Source organism: Petaurus breviceps, unplaced genomic scaffold (assembly GCF_028583685.1).
Source record: "Petaurus breviceps papuanus isolate PSGF00001 unplaced genomic scaffold, PetGlider_PUasm1.0 108, whole genome shotgun sequence".
NCBI lineage: Eukaryota > Metazoa > Chordata > Mammalia > Diprotodontia > Petauridae > Petaurus > Petaurus breviceps.
In genome coordinates, this window is record NW_027185593.1 from 348,747 (window position 1) to 366,931 (window position 18,185).

At 38.9% G+C, this 18,185-nt stretch overlaps 1 pseudogene; it reads left to right on the forward strand.

Annotated features, from left to right (window-relative positions):
* Positions 1-10,948: 10,948 nt before the first annotated feature.
* On the forward strand, positions 10,949-13,556 carry LOC138153860 (glyceraldehyde-3-phosphate dehydrogenase-like; annotated as a pseudogene).
* Positions 13,557-18,185: the final 4,629 nt, after the last annotated feature.

Consider the following 18,185-nt stretch of genomic DNA (forward strand, 5'->3'; position numbering starts at 1 on the left):
TGAGAAGACAGACCCTCCACCCTACATTTTCTTAGGGGGCAGCTCGGCCTGCTCTCTGACCTGAACACCTCCACCCTCAAGTCACCCAAACTGGACCTCAGTTTTCCCATCTGTAGAATGCAATCCATACGCCTCCCACCCCGACCCCCAGGGGAAAGTGCTTGATAGCCTCAGAGGTAATGGGATCTGGGGTTCAAATGAGCCCCAAACCCTAGGCCAGGTGGCACAGAGATAGGCGATGAGCCTGCTGCCTTCTACCTGGTCACGCCACACCTGGAGGGTTGGGTTTAGTTGTGGGGAGGGGCGTATTCTAGGAAGGGCCCGTGGACCAGCCTGAGGGTGACCTGGACGGTGAGAGCACTGGACCCCCTAGAAGCCCCCTCCCCCCCAAGAATTGGAGGTGGCGGCGGCGTCTGGTAGCATTTCCTGGGCTATCACGTGAATCGGACTCGGCCCCTGGGGGCAGAACTAGAAGCCCAGGGTGGAAGTGGCCGAGGGTCTGATTGGGGCTCTGCGTGAAGGAGTTCCCAGTAATCTTGCAGCCCTGAACAACCTGGAAGGTTAGGAAGAGAGACGCATGTCACTGGAAGCCTTCATGCAGAGATGCTCGAGAAAGAATTCCCGCTTCAGGGAGGGGTTGAACCAGATGGAGAGATGTTCTCTGAGCATCCTTGCAGGTCTGAGAGTCTAGGATTTCTGGAGTTAATTTGAGTGAGGATTTTGTGAAGTGCTTTGCAAACCTTAAAACTCTAGTAATTGTCAGGGTTTTTTTTTTTGTTTTGTTTTGTTTTTTGGTAGAGAGTACAGTGTTGGACCCTGGGGGGAGAGTCTTGTTTTTCAAGTTGGAAGGGATCTTATAGATCCCTTTTCAGATGAGGGAACTGAGGCCCAGAGAGGCTAAGTGATTTGCTTGTAATTAAGACATGATTCCCGAAGTGGAAAGAGCACCAAATTTAGAATCGGTACCTAATTTTGGATCCCAGCTCTTCTCCCTGATAGCTGTGGGGTAAGTCACTTAGAGTTTTTGTGTGCCTCATTTTCTTTATCTGTAAAATGCGCAGATATGACTTCCAGTGCTCAGTTCTTTGTCCAGTGTCCAAATAACTGTAACTCTATGATAAGCGTGAGAAAAGTGCATAATGCTGTGTGTGGTAGCTGAGGGGGAAATTTTAACTGCTGAAGAGATTATGGATGATTTGGTGGAGGATGCAATTTGGATTGAGCTTTAAAAATGGGTTGGAATTATGAGGAGCAGTGGAGAGGAGGGTATCTCAGATACAGGGAGCAGAATAACATTAGCCCACAGGTGGAAAAATGCTGAGCACATGACGTGGGGTCGAGAGAGGAGTAGAGGAGGAGTACTTCTGTTTGGCAGAAACACGGGATAGTATGAGTCAAGGCTAAAAAAGGCAGATTGCCTCCAAATGGTGAAGGGCTTCAAAAGAGTTTGAACTATAATTGTATCATAAACTTAGGACGAGAAGATCTTGAGTCAACTTGCAGATAACTCCTCTTTGGGAAAATGAGAATGACTCCTCACTTCCATGAATACAATTCACAGTATTACAGAGGAAAATTATGAAAGAAAACAACATAAGTGAGCAACCATTAAGGTCCACAATATATATTAAACCCCCCAAATCATTTACCCGTAGAACCACTGTAGCCTCTAACCCACCCCAAGTTCTGCACTCATCTGTTCTTCTGATGGTTGAGAGAACTGAAAGGTGGTCCTGTTAATAAATTTTCTCAGTCAAGATGGGGACAATCTAGATCTGTAGTCCTTCAGTGTCATCTCCCCTATACAAAATGACAAAACTGCTAACGTCCTTTCCCTCAAAGGCTTCTATTACCCTCTCTACAACTCTTTTTCTATCCACGTTCATCAGTTAGCAACACTAAACAGTGACTAAACACATGAGTCATTCAGGTAATGGAAAGAAAGGAGAAAAGACCTCAGTATCCACTAGATACGGTGACATTAAAGGATATTGAGCACAGGAGTGACCATATGTGGAAGATTAAGCTGATATTAGGGAAAGGATGGATTGAACTGAGGTTTTTTTTTTTATTTCAAAGATCAGGAAAAAGTAAAACAACCAAAGAAAAGAAGATGTTTTAAAGAGTAGATTTTAACACTGGCATACAGAAATAAAATTTCCTAGTGACCCTGTGCTGTCTCCCTTACTGTGCTTTCACCACTTAATCACAGCATCTCCCTTTCTTTCCCCCTCTTCTCTCGGGTCCTGTTTTCTCCCTCTGTTTGTAGGTTGTAGGACCTCATCCGTCACATACCTTGGTTGTCTTGTTTTCTGTATTAGGGATAAAGTTCCCCACAAAGATACTCTACAGTTAACATTTCTGAAACTGCCCTACAGAGAACTTGTACATCGTTCACCAACAAGCAATATGTGCCCTCTAGCGTCCAGTTTTTAAAAAAGCTTTTGAATTTCCTTACTGAATGGTTTGATAGGTATAGTTTTCCTCCAAGAAGTTCAAGGAATAAACATAGTTCTTAGTGATTCTCCAACTTTACTTTCATCTCATATTCTCTCAAGGTTGTCTTTTTTCCAAAGGAAGACCCATCTCCATTCTGTTCCTTTTGCCTAAAAATGTCTCCACCTCTGTTGAAATCCTACATGCTTTAAAGTCCAGTTCAGATGCCACCTCCATGCATCTTCCATGATCTTTGCTTTTTATTGTGCCCCCTTAGATCTGGCATTACATATGATTTGCATCTAATGCATCTTACATATATTATATTACGGTTTTTTGCATGTATGTTGGACTATATTGTGAACATCATGAGGCAGGACCATGTCATTAGTCAGTGCTTTATGTTTGTTGAAATGAAGCCTTTTAACATGTATGCAAAAATTCTATCCCTTCATTGTTTGGATGGAGAAAAATGACAAATTAGTTCATTAAACAAACTACTGTGTGCAAAGCTAAGTAATCTATATTTAAATATGAACAAGAGCCAATCTCTGTCTTCAGGGAGTTTACAGTCAACTTGAGAAGATATCATTTATATACCTAAAGATAGAACTAACAAAATGTAAAACAGTACCAATCTGCCAATATGCTGATTTTCTTCAAGATTCAGCTTTCAAGAACCCTTTTCTATAGGAAGCTTTTCCAGGTCCCCACAACTGCTACAGCACTTCTCCCCAAACCACCTTGTATATATTTTGTGTATGCTATATATACACGTTGTCTTACCTATCTGAGTGTAAATTCCGTGAGGGCTGGAATGATATCACTTTTGTGCCATGCCTAGCACATACCAAGGGTTTAATAAATAACTGTTGATTGTTGCAAATAATAGTGTTATAAGAGTTGATAGGAGGAAGAAATCTATCCGCAGTAGCCCAATAATATTTTACATTCATATAGCAGCTATTATTTATTTAAATTCTTTCATTTGAACTTTCATCTTTTCCCCAGCAGTCTTCTTTGGCCTTTCTGCTACTTTAGACACTCTTCCATTGTATAGCCTCTCCTCTCTTGGCTTTCCTGACACTGCCCTCATCTGGTCCTAAATTATCTGACTGTTCATTTTTATTTTTCTTTAGTGGATCATCATCCACCTTTCATCTCCTATGCATGCATGTCCCACAAGGTTCTGTCTTAAGTTCCTTCTCTTTACATTCTCTATTATATATTATCCCCATTATCTCCTGTGAATTCAGTTATCTCTATGTAGATGATCCTGGATCTACATATACAACTCTAATGTCTCTCCTTAACTCTTTTCCCGTATCACCAACTGCCTTTTGGACATCACCACTTAGATGCTATTTTAGTATCTCAAATTCAACATATCTAAGACAGAAGTGATTATCACCTACTATAAACTTTCCCCACCTGCAGGCTTTACAGTTTGGATCAAGAGTACCACCATCCTTAACTCAATTCATAACTTCAGAATCATTGACTCTTCTTTCTCCCTTAATCCATCATAGCTAATCAGTTGCAAAGTTTTGTTGCTTCTATTTCCACAATACCTCTTCCATCCACCCCTTATCTTTACTCATCTGGACATCAACATAGGCTTCAGAGTGCCATACTTGGAAGGGACGTGGAATAAATAGAGCCTGAGAGAGGAGGAGACAGACCCTTCACCCCACTTCTTTTGAGGGGGGCAGCTCAATTTGCTCTCTGACCTGAACACCCCCTTTTACAGAATTCTGGGTCAGAAGCCTGGTGTCCAGCCTTGACTCTCCACCCTCAAGTCACTTACCTAATCTGGACCTCAGTTCCCCCATCTGTAGAATGCAATCCATACACCTCCCACCCTGACTGCCAAGGTTTTTGTGGGGGAAGTGTTTGATAAAAGCCTTAGAGGCACTATAGAAATGGGATCTGCAGGTTCCAAATGAGCCCCAAACCCTAGGCTAAGTGGAGAGAGGTATAGTATGTACCAAGCAAGATGATCCTGTTGACTTCTACCCTGATCAGGCCACACCTGGAGTATTGTGTTTGGTTTGGAGGGCCCATATTCTAGAAAGGACATGGATAAGCTGGAGGGTAACCAGTATGGTGAGAGCACTAAAGACCCCAGGATAAGCTGAAAGAATTGGAGATGGTTTTAGCCTGGAGAAGAAAAGATTTGGCCAGGTTGAGGGGACAGCTGTCTTGTAGCATTTCAAGAGTTATCATGTGAATTAGATTTGTCCTGCTTGTCCCTTGGAGGCAGAACTAAAAGCAGTAAGTGGAAGTTGCAGAGAGTCTGATGGGGACTCAACATGAAGGAGTTCCCAATAATCATAGTTAGGGAGATGCATGTCATTGGAAGTCTTCAGAGATGCCGAAGAGGGAATTCCTGCTTTAGGTAGAGTTTGAACTAAAATCATAGGTTCCCAAAGTGGATGATACCACCCCCTGGGGATGCTGGAACGATGGAGGGGAGGAATAGTAGCCTAAGGTGCAATTGGGAGGCATTGAATAAAAAGGGAGTAGTAGAAACATAAGGAAAGAAAAGATAAGAAAATTTTGAAAAGTCGTTCATACATGTTTCATCTATTATATAACAGAGTGAAAACATTTTTCAAATAAACACAAAATGCAAGTTATAACTGATCAGTGGTCAAGTCCACCAACAGGTCTTAACAAGCAAGTGTTGACAGGCAAGCATATCACACATTGTTGGGGAGTCTAACATGCATTGGCAGGAATATGTGCATGTAATAACTTGTTTATAAATGATACTATACAGTTACATGACAGTATTGTGTCATCAAAATTTCAGTGCAGGAAAACAAATTTATAATTATTAAATTTAAGATGCGCCCATTTAAAAATTTATTTTATTTTGAAATGTTACAAATTTTTAAAAAATCATTAAGGGTTAAAGAAAATAGATTTCCAGGGTGGAACTGAGTAATTTTTTTTAAAGGGGGCAGTAGGTCAAATAAGTTTAGAAACCTCTAAACTGGATGGATGGGTGTTTGTTCTCTGAGCATCTTTCCAGGTCTGTGAGTCTAGAATTCCTAGAGTTATTTTAAAAACCTGTGTTTGAGTGAGGTTCAAACCAGAGGATTTTGTGAAGTGTTTTGCAAAACTTAAAATACTAGTAATTGCAAGTTTTTATTGAACTGGTATCCATCTTTTTCTGTGTAGAGTACTGTGTTGGACCCTGGGGAAAGGCTTGTTTTTGAAGTTGGAAGGGATCTTATAGATTCCTTTTCAGGTGAGGAAACTGAGGCCCAGAGAGGCTGAATGACTTGCTGTTAATTAAGACATGGACCCTAGGTCTAACACAAATGTTCTGAAGGGGAAAGAGCACTAAATTTCGAGTCATTACCTGCTATGGATATAATGCTGGAGTCAGGAAGACTTATCTTATGGAGTTCAAATCTGACCTCAGATACTAGCTGTGTGGCCCTGGACAAGTCACTTAACTCTGCCTTAGTTTCCTCAACTGTAAAATAAGCTGGAGAAAGAAATGGCAAATTATTCCAAACTTAAATCTTAATTCCAGCTCTGTTCTCTAATAGCTGTGGAGCAGGTCACTTGAGTTTTGTGTGCCTTGTATTCTTATCTGTAAAATGAGAACATGTGACTAGATGATTTCCTTTCTAATGCTCGAATTTTTTTGTCCAATGTCCAAATAACTATAAGATACTATAGGGACTCTGTCTTTTCTTTGTAGGCATGTAAGACAATATTATTGTTGGAGATGATACTCTTAGAGAAATATGGTGGGAGAGGCTTCCCAGTCTCATTGAGGTCCTCTATTTCTCCTCCCAGCATACTCTCTGAGGAATCCAGCTAGAGGTGGGCATGGGATATATACCTGAGCACAATCTTTGTCTTCAGTGCTGAATACCAACAGAAGTACTACCAAACATCCCCTCTGATGTGTGTAGCAGAGACAGTGTTTGCTCAGCCCATGGAGGGTGGCTCTGACAAAGCCCTTTATACAAAGGGCAACTACTGATACAAAATGAAAGCAGAAATTCCAATAAATGAAATTCAAAATAATAGATAAAGAAAAAGAAGAGAAGATAATAATTTACAAAGTACTTTCCTTACCACAAATGTTTTAAGAGGCAGGCATAGTATGGGTTATTAACTCCATTTTATAGTTAAAAAAAAAAAAAGAAACGTCAATGAAATGACTCAGGGTCAGAGAAGCTGTGAGTGGCAGCACCAGAACTCAGATATGTTCTTTTGGTTCTCAGTCAAGCACTTTCTGCAATAAAACACCACTGCTGAGCCAAAATGGCAGAGAAAGGGAGGGATTCACCTGAGATCTCCCCCAGACCCCTTCAAATACCTTTAAATAATGCCTCAAAACAAATTTTAGAGTGGCAGAACCTACCAAAGGACAGGATAAACAATTTTCAGCCCAAGAAAACTTAGAAAATCATCAAGAAAGGTCTGTTGTACTAGGGTGAGAGTGGAGCATAGTCCAGTGCTGGCAGACTGGACCCTAGCAAACCAGGAGCAGGCCTTGGGGGTGACTGAATCAGTAGAAGAAGTCATAGTTTCCAGACTTCTCAGCCTATACATGGTAAGGGGATCAGACAACTGGTCAGAAGGAGATTACAAGGGTCCCTTTGCTGGCACCAGGGGCAGGACTCTGTTGTACTGCCCATACTTGGATCTGGGTCACAGTCCAGGGTCTCAGTCCCAGGGCAAGGAGAAGCAATAGTACACCATAGCTTGACAGCCACAGGGGAGAAGAGACCCTGGTCACAGTTCCAGGGTAGAAAGGAAGAGAGTAGTAAATACACCTCTCCTTATATCATACCACCTTGGAAGAACTGAAAACTTAAAGGTAAAAGGCTGGAGTAGAATATATTATACCTCAGCTAAAGTAAAAAAAAAAAAGCAGGGGAAGCAATCTTATCTCAGATAAAGCAAAAGCAAAAATAGATCTAATTAAAAGAGATAAGGAAGGAAACTATATCCTGCTAAAAGGTACCATCAAGAATGAAGCAATATCTTTACTTAACATAAATGCACCAAGTGGTATAGCATCCAGATTCCTAGAGGAGAAGTTAAGGGAATTAGAGGAAGAAATAGATAGCAAAACTATACTAGTGGGGGACCTTAATCTCCCCCTCTCTGAACTTGATAAATCTAACCTCAAAATAAACAAGAAAGAAGTTAAGGAGGTGAATAGAATTTTAGAGAGGCTAGATATGATAGATCTCTGGAGAAAACTGAATGGGGATAAAAAGGAATATACTTTCTTCTCAGCAGTTTATGGCACATACTCAAAAATCAACCATGTTCTAGGGCATAAAAACCTCACGATTCTGTGCAGTAAGGCAGAAATATTAAATGCATCCTTCTCAGATCATGATGCAATAAAAATTATATGCAATAAAGGGCCATGGAAAGACAGACTAAAATCTAATTGGAAATTTAATAATTTAATCCTAAAGAATGAGTGCGTCAAACAAGAAGTTATAGAAACAATCAGTAATTTCATTCAAGAGAATAATAATGAGACAACATACCAAAATTTGTGGGATGCATTAAAGGCAGTTCTTAGGGGAAGTTTTATATCCCTGAGTGTATACATGATTAAATTAGAGAAAAGGGAGGTCAATGAATTGGGCATGCAATTTGAAAAACCTAGAAAAAGAACAAATTCAAAATCCCCAATTAAATACTAAACTAGAAATATTGAAAACCAAAGGAGAGATTAATAAAATTGAAATCAAGAAAACTATTGAATTAATAAATAAAACTAAGAGCTGGTTTTATGAAAAAAAAAAACACAATAAAATTGATAGACCCTTAGTCAATATGATAAAAAAAAAGAAAGAAGAAAATGAAATTATGAGTATCAAAAATGAAAAGGGTGAATCTGCCTTCAATGAAGAGGAAATCAAAAGAATAATTAGGAATTATTTTTCCCAATTGTATGCACATAAATCTGACAATCTTAGGGAAATGGATGAATATTTACAAAAATACAAATTGCCCAGATTAACTGAAGAGGAAGTAAATCACTTAAATAACCCCATCTCAGAAAAAGAAATTGAACAAGCCATCAGTCAACACCCTAGGAAAAAATCTCCAGGACCAGATGGATTTACTAGTGAATTCTATCAAACATTAAAGAACAATTGATTCCAATACTCTACAAACTGTTTGGAAAAATTAGTGAAGAAGGAGTCCTACCAAATTCTTTTTATGACACAAATATGGTACTGATACCTAAATCAGGAAGAGATAAAACAGAGAAAGAAAATTATAGACCAATATCCCTCATGAATGTAGATGCAAAATTTTTAAATAAAATATTAGCAAAAAGACTACAGCAACTTATCTCAAGAATAATACACTTTGATCAGGTAGGATTTATTCCAGGAATGCGAGGATGATTTCATATTAGAAAAGCCATCAGTATAATTGATCATATCAACAATAAAACTAGGAGAAACCACATGATTATCTCAATAGATGCAGAAAAGGCTTTTGACAAAATACAACATCCATTCCTGTTAAAAACACTAGAAAGTATAGGAATAAATGGAGCCTTCCTTAAAATAATAGGTAGCGTCTATTTAAAACCATCAGCAAATATTATATGTAATGGGGATAAGCTAGAAGCATTTCCAGTAAGATCAGGGGTGAAACAAGGATGTCTACTATCACCCCTCTTATTCAATCTGGTACTAGAAATGTTAGCAGTAGCAATTAGAGAAGAAAAAGAAATCAAAGGAATCAAATTAGGCAAAGAAGAGACCAAGCTATCACTCTTTGCAGATGATATGATGATATACTTAGAGAATCAAGTAAAAAACTACTTGAGACAATAAATAAATTTGGCAAAGTTGCAGGATATAAAATAAACCCACACAAATCCTCGGCATTCCTATATATTTCTAATGAAATTCAACAGCAAGAGATAGAAAGAGAAATACCATTTAAAGTTATTGTAGACATTATAAAATATTTGGCAATCTACCTGCCAAAACAAACCCAGGACCTATATGATCACAAGTACAAAACACTTTTCACACAAATAAAGTCAGATCTAACTAATTGGAAAAATATCAATTGCTCATGGCTGGGTTGAGCTAATATAATAAAAATGGCAATTTTACCTAAATTAAATTGTATATTCAGTGCCATACCAATAAATTTACCAAAAAACTATAGAGCTAGAAAAATAGTAACAAAATTCATCTGGAAGAGCAAATGGTCCAGAATATCAAGGGAATGAAAAGAAATGCTAGGGAAGGTGGACTAGCTATACCAGATTTCAATCTGTATTATAAAGCAGCAGTCATCAAAACTACTTGTTACTGGCTGAGGAATAGAGTAGTGGATCAATGGAATAGATTAGGCACACGAGATTCAGCAGTCAATGACTATAGTAATCTATTGTTTGATAAACCCAAAGACCCCAGTTTTGGGGATAAGAACTCACTATTTGACAAAAACTGCTGGGAAAACTGGAATATAGTATGGCAGAAACTGGGCATAGACCATTATCTAACACCATATACCAAAATCAAGTCTAAATGGGTGTGTGATCTAGGTATAAAGGTTGATACTGTAAGCAATCTCAGAAAACAAGAAATAGTTTACCTGTCAGATTTGTGGAGAAGGAAAGACTTTATGACTAAACAAGAATTAGAGAGCATTATAAAATGCAAAATGGATCATTTTGATTACATGAAATTGAAAAGCTTCTGTACAAACAAAGCCAATGTAAACAAGACTAAGAGGGAGGTGGGAAATTGGGAAAGAATTTTTACAACCTATGTCTCTGATAAAGAACTCATTTCTAAAATGTACAGAGAATTGAGTCAAATCTATAAGAATACAAGTTATTCCCCAATTGATAAATGATCAAAGGATATGAATAGGCAGTTTGCAGAGAAAGAAATTAAAGATATCTATAAGCACATGAAGAAATGCTCTAAATCACTATTGATTAGAAAAATGCAAATCAAAACAACTCTGAGGTACCACATCTCACCAGTCAGATTGGCTAAGATGACAAAACAGGAAAATGACAAACTGGAGAGGATGTGGACAAATTGGAACACTAATGCATTGCTGGTGGAGTTGTGAACTAATCCAACCTTTCTGGAGAGCAATCTGGAATTATGCTCAAAGGGCTTTAAATAATTTCATACCCTTTGACCCAGCAATACCATTTCTAGGATTATATCCCAAAGAGATCATAGAAGTGGGAGAAAGACCCATATGTACAAAAATATTTATAGCCGCTCTTTTTGTGGTAGCAAAGTATTGGAAATTAAGGGGGTGCCCATCAATTGGGGAATGGCTGAACAAGTTATGGTATATGCATGTTATGGAATACTATTGTGCTATAAAAAACGAGGAGCAGATGGACTTCATATTTACCTGGAGAGGCTTATACAAACTGATGCTGAGTGAGAAGAGTAGAACCAGGAGAAATTTGTACACAGTTACAGACACAATGTATGTGTGATGACCAACTTTGATAGACTGAACTCTCTCAGCAATGCAGTGATATAAGTCAATCCCAAAAGACTCATGATGGAGAGAGATGTCTACATCTAGAGAAAAAACTAGAAAGAACTGAGTTTGAATCCAGATTGAAGCAAACTACCTTATCTTTTTCTTTTTATTGTTTGGTTTCATTTCCTCTTTACCATTTTTCATTCCATCTGATACAATCCGTCTTTATAACCTGACTAATGTCTAATGTGAAAGTATTTACAGATCCTATACTTGACTTTATGCCGCCATGGGGGGAGAGGGGAGGGAGGGGGACAGAATTTGAAACTCAAGGAATTGTGGAATTGAATCTTGTAAACTAAAAGTAAACAAACAAATTAATAAAAATTTAAAAAAGTCAAAAAATAGCCTGGAAAATTATCAAACAGTAGAAAAACATCCTGTCTATAGAAAGTTATTATGGTGACAAGGAAGATCAAAACACAAAATTCAGAAGACAACAAAATCAAACTCCTATATCCAAAGCCTCAAAGAGAAATATAAAGTGACTCCAGGCCATGGAAGAGCACAAAAAGGGATTTTAAAAATCAAGTAATAGAGGTAGAGGAATAATTGGGAAGAGAAGACAATGATACAAGAAATCATGAAAAAAAGAGTCAATAGCTTGGTAAAACAGGCACACACACACACACACATGCCATACTGAAGAAAACACCTTAAAAAAACAGAATAGGCCAAGTGATAAAAGAGACACAAAAATCCAATGAAGAGAAGAATGCCTTGAAAAATGGAATTGACCAAATGGAAAAAGATATACAAAAATTCACCGAAGAGAAGTACTCATTAAAAAGTAGAATTGGCCAAATGGAAAAAGTTTCAAAAGCTCACTGAAGAAAATAATTCCTTAAAAATTAGAATTGGGCAAGTGGGAGCTAACAACTTTATGAAACATCAAGAAACAATAAACAGAAGAAAATGTGAAATATCACATTGAAAAAATAACAACCAGAAAAAGAGATCTAGGAGAGATAATTTAAGAATTACTAGACTGCCTGAAAGTCATGATCAAAAAAATAACCTAGACATCATCTTTCAAGAAATTATCAAAGAAAACTGCCCTGATATTCTAGAACCAGAGGGTAAAATAGAAATCAAAAGAACCCATGGTCACCTCCTGAAAGAGATCCCAAAATGAAAATTCCCAGAAACATTATAGCCAAATTCCAGAGCTCCCAAGTCAAGGAGAACATATTGTAAACAGCCAAAAACAAACAATTCAAATATTGTGGAGCCACAGTCAGGATCACACAGGATTTAGTAGTTTCTACATTAAAGGATTGGAGAACTTGCAATATGATATTCCAGAGGACAAAAGAACTAAGATTATAACCGAGAATCATCTACCCAGCAAAACTGAGTATAATGCTTCAGGGGTAAAAATAGATATTCAATGAAATAGAGGACTTTCAAGCATTCCTAATGAAAAGGCCAGAGCTGAATAGAAAATTTGCCTTCCAAATGCAAGACTCAAAAGAAGCATAAAAAGGCAAACAGGGGGACTCTCAGCTTTTCTCCCAAGCTTAGTGCCAGAATATGCTGCTTCATTCACATCCCTGAAACAAGATGGTGAAGGTTGGAGTCAAAGGATTTGGCCATATTGGGCACCTGGTGACCAGGGCTGCATTCACTTCAGGTGGAGTAGACATTGTGGCCATCAATGACCCCTTCATTGACTTCAACTACGTGGTTTCTATGTTTCAACATGATTCCACCCATGACAAGTTCAAGAGCACTGTCAAGGTTGAGAAAAGGAAGCTGTTGATCAATGGAAGAGTGATTACCATCTTCCAGGAGTGGGATCCCATCAGTATTAAATGGGGAGATGCTGGAGTCAAGTATGATGTAGAGTCAGTCCACTGGAGTCTTTACCATCATGGAAAAGGCTGGGGCTCACATTAAGGGTGGAGCCAAGTAGGTCATCATCTCTGCCCCTTCTGCTGATGCCCCAATGTTCATGATGGGAATGTACCATGAGAAATATGATAATTCCCTTAAGATTGCCGGTAATGTCTCCTGCACTACCAGCTTGGCTCCCTTGGCCAAGATCATTCATGACAACTTTGGCATTGTGGAAGGACTCATGACTACAGCTCATGCCATTATTGCTACACAGAAGACAGTAGATAGTCCCTCTGGTAAGCTGTGGCATGATGGGCGTGGTGCTGCCCAAAGCATTATCCTTGCTTCCACTGGTGCTGCTAAGGCTGTAAGCAAGGTCATACCTGAAGTGAATGGAAAACTCACAGGTATGGCCTTCTGTGTTCCTGCTCCCAATGTATCTGCTGTGGGTCTGACCTGCTGCCTGGATAAACCTGCCAGATATGATAATATCAAGAAAGTGTTGAAGCAAGAATCAGAGGGACCCTTGAAAGGCATCTTGGGCTACACAGAGAACCATGTTGTATACTGTGACTTTAACAGCAACACCCACTCTTCTACTTTTGATGCTGGTGTTGGTATTGCCCTCAATGACCCTTTTGTCAAGCTCATGGTATGACAATGAGTGTGGTTATGGCAACCTCATGGTCTATATGACCTCCAAGAGGTAAAGTTTGGAAAGCCATGGACCTTCATCCCTAGCCAAAAAAAAAATATCCACCACTGGGGAGCCTACATCCCTAACCCATGTTGCTATACTGGGGATCTCATATCCCATTCACAGCCTTATCCCAAAGCATCCCTATAGTAGGGGGGAGAAGCCTAGAGTCCTGTATTGTGTATCATCAATGAAATCACATTTAGTACAAAAAAAAGGTAAATGGGAAAGAGAAATCATACTCATTATAAGGTTAAATTGTTTACATTCCTCCATAGGAAAATGATACTTGTAACTCCTAAAAACTTTCTCATTATTAGGGCAGTTAGAAGGAGTAGACATAGACAGAAAGCACAGGTTGAATATGATAGAATGATATCTAAAAAAATAAAATTAAAGGGTGAGAAAGAAGAATGCACTGTGGGAAGGGGAATGGGAGAGGTAGAATGGGGTAAATTATCTGATATAAAAGAGGCCCAAAAGATACTTTATTTGGGGAAGATGGAGGGGGGAAGCAGGAAGGAACTCATGAATCTTACTGTCAATGGAATTGGCTCAAAGATTGAGTAATATATGTTCTCAGCTGGGTGTAGAAATCTATCTTACCATACAGGAGAGTAAGAGGGAGTCCTTATAAAAGGGAGGGCAGATTGAGGGAGGTAAAAGTCAGAAGCAAGACACTTTTGAGAGAGGACAGAGTAAAAGGACAGAGAGTAGGATAAATAGGGTATCAAAGTTATATGAAAAAAAATGCTCTAAACCACTACCAATTAGAGAAATTAAAATTAAAACAACTCTGAGGTACCACTTCATACCTATCAGATTGGCTAATATGACAAAAAAGGAAATGACAAATGTTGGAGGGGATATGGGAAAATTAGAACACTAATGCACTTTTATTGAAGCTGAATAAGTCATTTGACTGTGCCGGATAGCAATTTAGAACTATGCCCAAAGAACTATAAAACCATGTATACTCTTTGACCAAGCAATACCACTGTTAGCTCTGTATCCCAAGGAGATAAAAAAAGGAAAAGAACTTATGTGTACAAAAATATTTATAGCAGTTCTTTTAGTGGTGACAAAGAATTGGAAATTGAGGGGATGTCCATCAGTTGGGGAATGGCTGAACAAGTTGTGGTATATGGTTGTGATGTTACTGTGCTATAAGAAATGATCAGGATGTTCTCAGAAAAACCTGGAAAGACTTATGTGAACTGATGCAAAGTCAAATAAGCAGAACCAGGAGAATATTGTATACAGTAACAGCAATATTGTACAGTGACCTACTGTGAATGACAGCTATTTTCAGCAATACAAAGACCCAAGACAATTCCAAAGAACTTATGATGAAAGGTACTGTCCATCTCGAGAAAAAGAGCTTGTGGATCCAGAGTACAGATTGAATATACCTTTTCTTTATTTTTCTTGGTTTTCTCTTTTTTTGTTCTGTGTTTTCTTTCACAACATGACATGCATGGAAATGTGTTTTGCATGATTACACATGTATAGCCTATGTAAAATTGCTAGCCTTCTCAATGGGGGGGGCGGGAAGAGAGGGAGAGATTTGGAACTCAAAATTTGAAAAAGTGTTAAGATTGTTTTTACATGTAATTGGGAAAAAATAAAATATTTAATTAAAAAGAAGCTCAGAAAAAAACAAATCACCATTGCCAGGGAAGATGAGGCAGAGGGATATGGTGTCATACATGGCAAGAGCCTTGGATTCAGGACTAGGAGACCCAAGTCTGAATCCTGGCTTGGCTACTTATTATCTACATAATTAACCTAGTCAATTCACTTTCCCATGTCCCAGTTTTCTCATCTGTAAAATAAGGAGGTTGGACTAGATAGTTTCTAAGTGTCCTTCAAGCTCTATGTGCCATGAAACTATAAACTGTATTTATCTCCTACAACATCATAGGCATTTATGGTCTAAGATCAAAAGTAAAAACCCCATAAAGGGACTAAATAAAAAGATGACAATCTTAGAGAAAATTCCATTCCTATTTAATTACACAATTTTACTATAAACAAGAGCTGATTTTACTTTCATGTCTTGATTTCTCATAGTGGGAATTTGTTGGAGACCTGCTTTCACTATGTAAAATTGGTGGTTCCTAAACCAGCCTTAGAGCACACATCTCTGTATCTCCCCCACTTCCTCCTGAGCAGTTGGAAATTCCACCTCAGCTAGGCACTGTAGTACAAAATTTGAGCAGTATTCAGATAAGAACAGACTTCAGAGGAGATGGCTTTTTCAGCAGCCACCCAGCTTCTCTAGGTAAAATATACACAAGCCAAACCAAGGGGTTCAGTGGAAAGGGTATTAAGATTTGAAGATGAAAGACATTGGTCCTAGTTCTCAGCTGCATAACCTTAGCCAAGTCATGTGACCTCTCTAGACACCCCCCCACACACCTCTTTCCCCCCTATAAAATGAGGATAAAATCCTTGTATTTCCTACCATACAGTGTTACTGTGAGGAAAATATGTCAACTGTTAAGTTGAATTAAGAGAATTATGGTTATTGCAATTTCTGCTGTAATGAAATGATGAAAATGGATGAAATACAGGATGAAAATACAGGTTTGCATCTACAGAAAAGGGTCATCGGCAAAATCTGAAATACAAATTGGATGTACTTCAGCCTTTTTCTGGGAAGTGGATACTATAGCCTAATACTTCTATTTCTGTTCAGTATTTTAGAACAGCAGGATTTGACCCTTAGTCTATTTTTATTTCTCAGAATGAGAAGCAGAGTAATTATACTGCTTCAGTTTTGAAAATATTCATGTATACAGAGACTTCCCATCCCCTCCTGTCTCCTTTAACCAGCACACCAGGGACTGTTAGGCATATGGTCAGGAGGGCAGTTTACAGAGAACAGTCTATTCTTTTGGCTCACTTTGTGCTTTCACTCCCAAGGCCAAGCCCAGGCCTGCTTTCATATTTCCAACATATGCAGAGTAGCAAGATAAATCAAAATAGTGACTTTTCTACCCATGTTCCTGAATTTGCACAAGCCAGACCCAGGGTTCTGCTCCATCAAGTACAAGCAAATAAGACTATTCAGCAGAATAAGAATGAACTCTGTACTTGGTCTTATCCAGATCCCTACTTAGTCAGGTGGGCCAATAATTAGCCAACAAATTTGAAAAACAAGAAGAGTCCAACTTTGCTCAAAATGATGTGTCACCCCATCAGTTCTAGGGCTAGGACCTCCCCTGGAAGAGTAGCCAGGAATCGAGGCTTTCTGAATCTGTGTGTCCTTGTCCCCACCCCCTTTGGAAAGAAGGCATTATAAAGAGACAAACCCTGTGTTTACCTTAGGTCCCTTCACAGGGCGAAAACAAAACTTTTAGGGGCAGGACAGGCCATTGGCCCCGAAAAGTTGGAGTCCGGGCCAAAGTCTTTATCAAAGCAGTAAATCACTATGATGACTTTTTCAGAACCAAGACAGAAGGCCACACAGATCCTTGCACTGCAGAGCTAGAGTTCAGGCAGTAGAAGATAAGTCTTTTTTGTGGTTCACTGTTTATTCATATTTATGTGAAGGCAGAACCTCCAGAAATGTGCAGCTGTGTATGCAGAAGCAAACGTTTCTGCAAGTTTTCACTAAATCTTCCAAAAGAAAATTATTTCAAGGAACATGATTGTGCATTCAATGTTGCCTCTGAGGCTGGAATGCAACAAAGTATGGATTCTTTGTTGCTTGTGCTAAATTGGCCTAACAATACTAAGTACATACAAGTTCTTCACCAGTCAGTGCCACACCTTCCATATGTGGAACTGGTGGTTACAGCAAATGGAGAAATTTTTTATGCTGTGGATATAAGTTAACTTACCTTGGCAATATACTTTCCAAGGATGTACACATAGATGATGAGGTTGACACATGCATTGTCAGAACTAACTCAGTGTTTGAGAAGCTCCAAAGAAAAGTTTGGGAGAGAAGACATTATTAGGCTGCCTACCAAACTGAAGTCCTCCAGAGCCATTGTGCTGACCTCACTATTGCATTCCCATGAAACCTAGACAGTCTATCATGCCAGGAAACTAAACTGCTTCCATTTGAATTGTCTTAGGAAGATTCTGAAGGTCAGGTCACCTGACAAGATAAACCGTACACTGAGGCTGTTTCTTTGAATTAAATTGCCAACCATTCAAACTCTGCTGCAGAAAGTATAACTCGGGGTGTCTAGGTGGTGCAGTGAATAGAGCACTGGCCCTGGAGTCAGGAGAACCTGAATTCAAATAAGGCCTCAGACACTTAACACATGCTAGCTGTGTGACCTTGGGCAAGTCACTTAATCCCAATTGCCCTGCCTTCCCCCCTGCAAAAAAAAAGTACAACTCCTATGGTCTGGCCACATTGTTCAAATGTTAAATGTACATTTAAATGTAATACATTAAAAGACTACTTTATGGAGAACTCACAAAAGACAAACATTCGCATGGAGGTCAGATGAAGTGAGGTCTTAGGGTCTCTCTGAAAAACTTTAGAGTTGATTGCATCACATGAGAGAGAGTGTCAAAGGACTACCCAACATGGTGTGCCTGCAACAAAGAAGGCCCTGTGTTCTGTGGGCAAAGCAGAATTGCAGTCCCTCAAAAGAAATGGGAGATGCCCAAGTTTAGAGACATTTCCACTCCAAATGTTCAC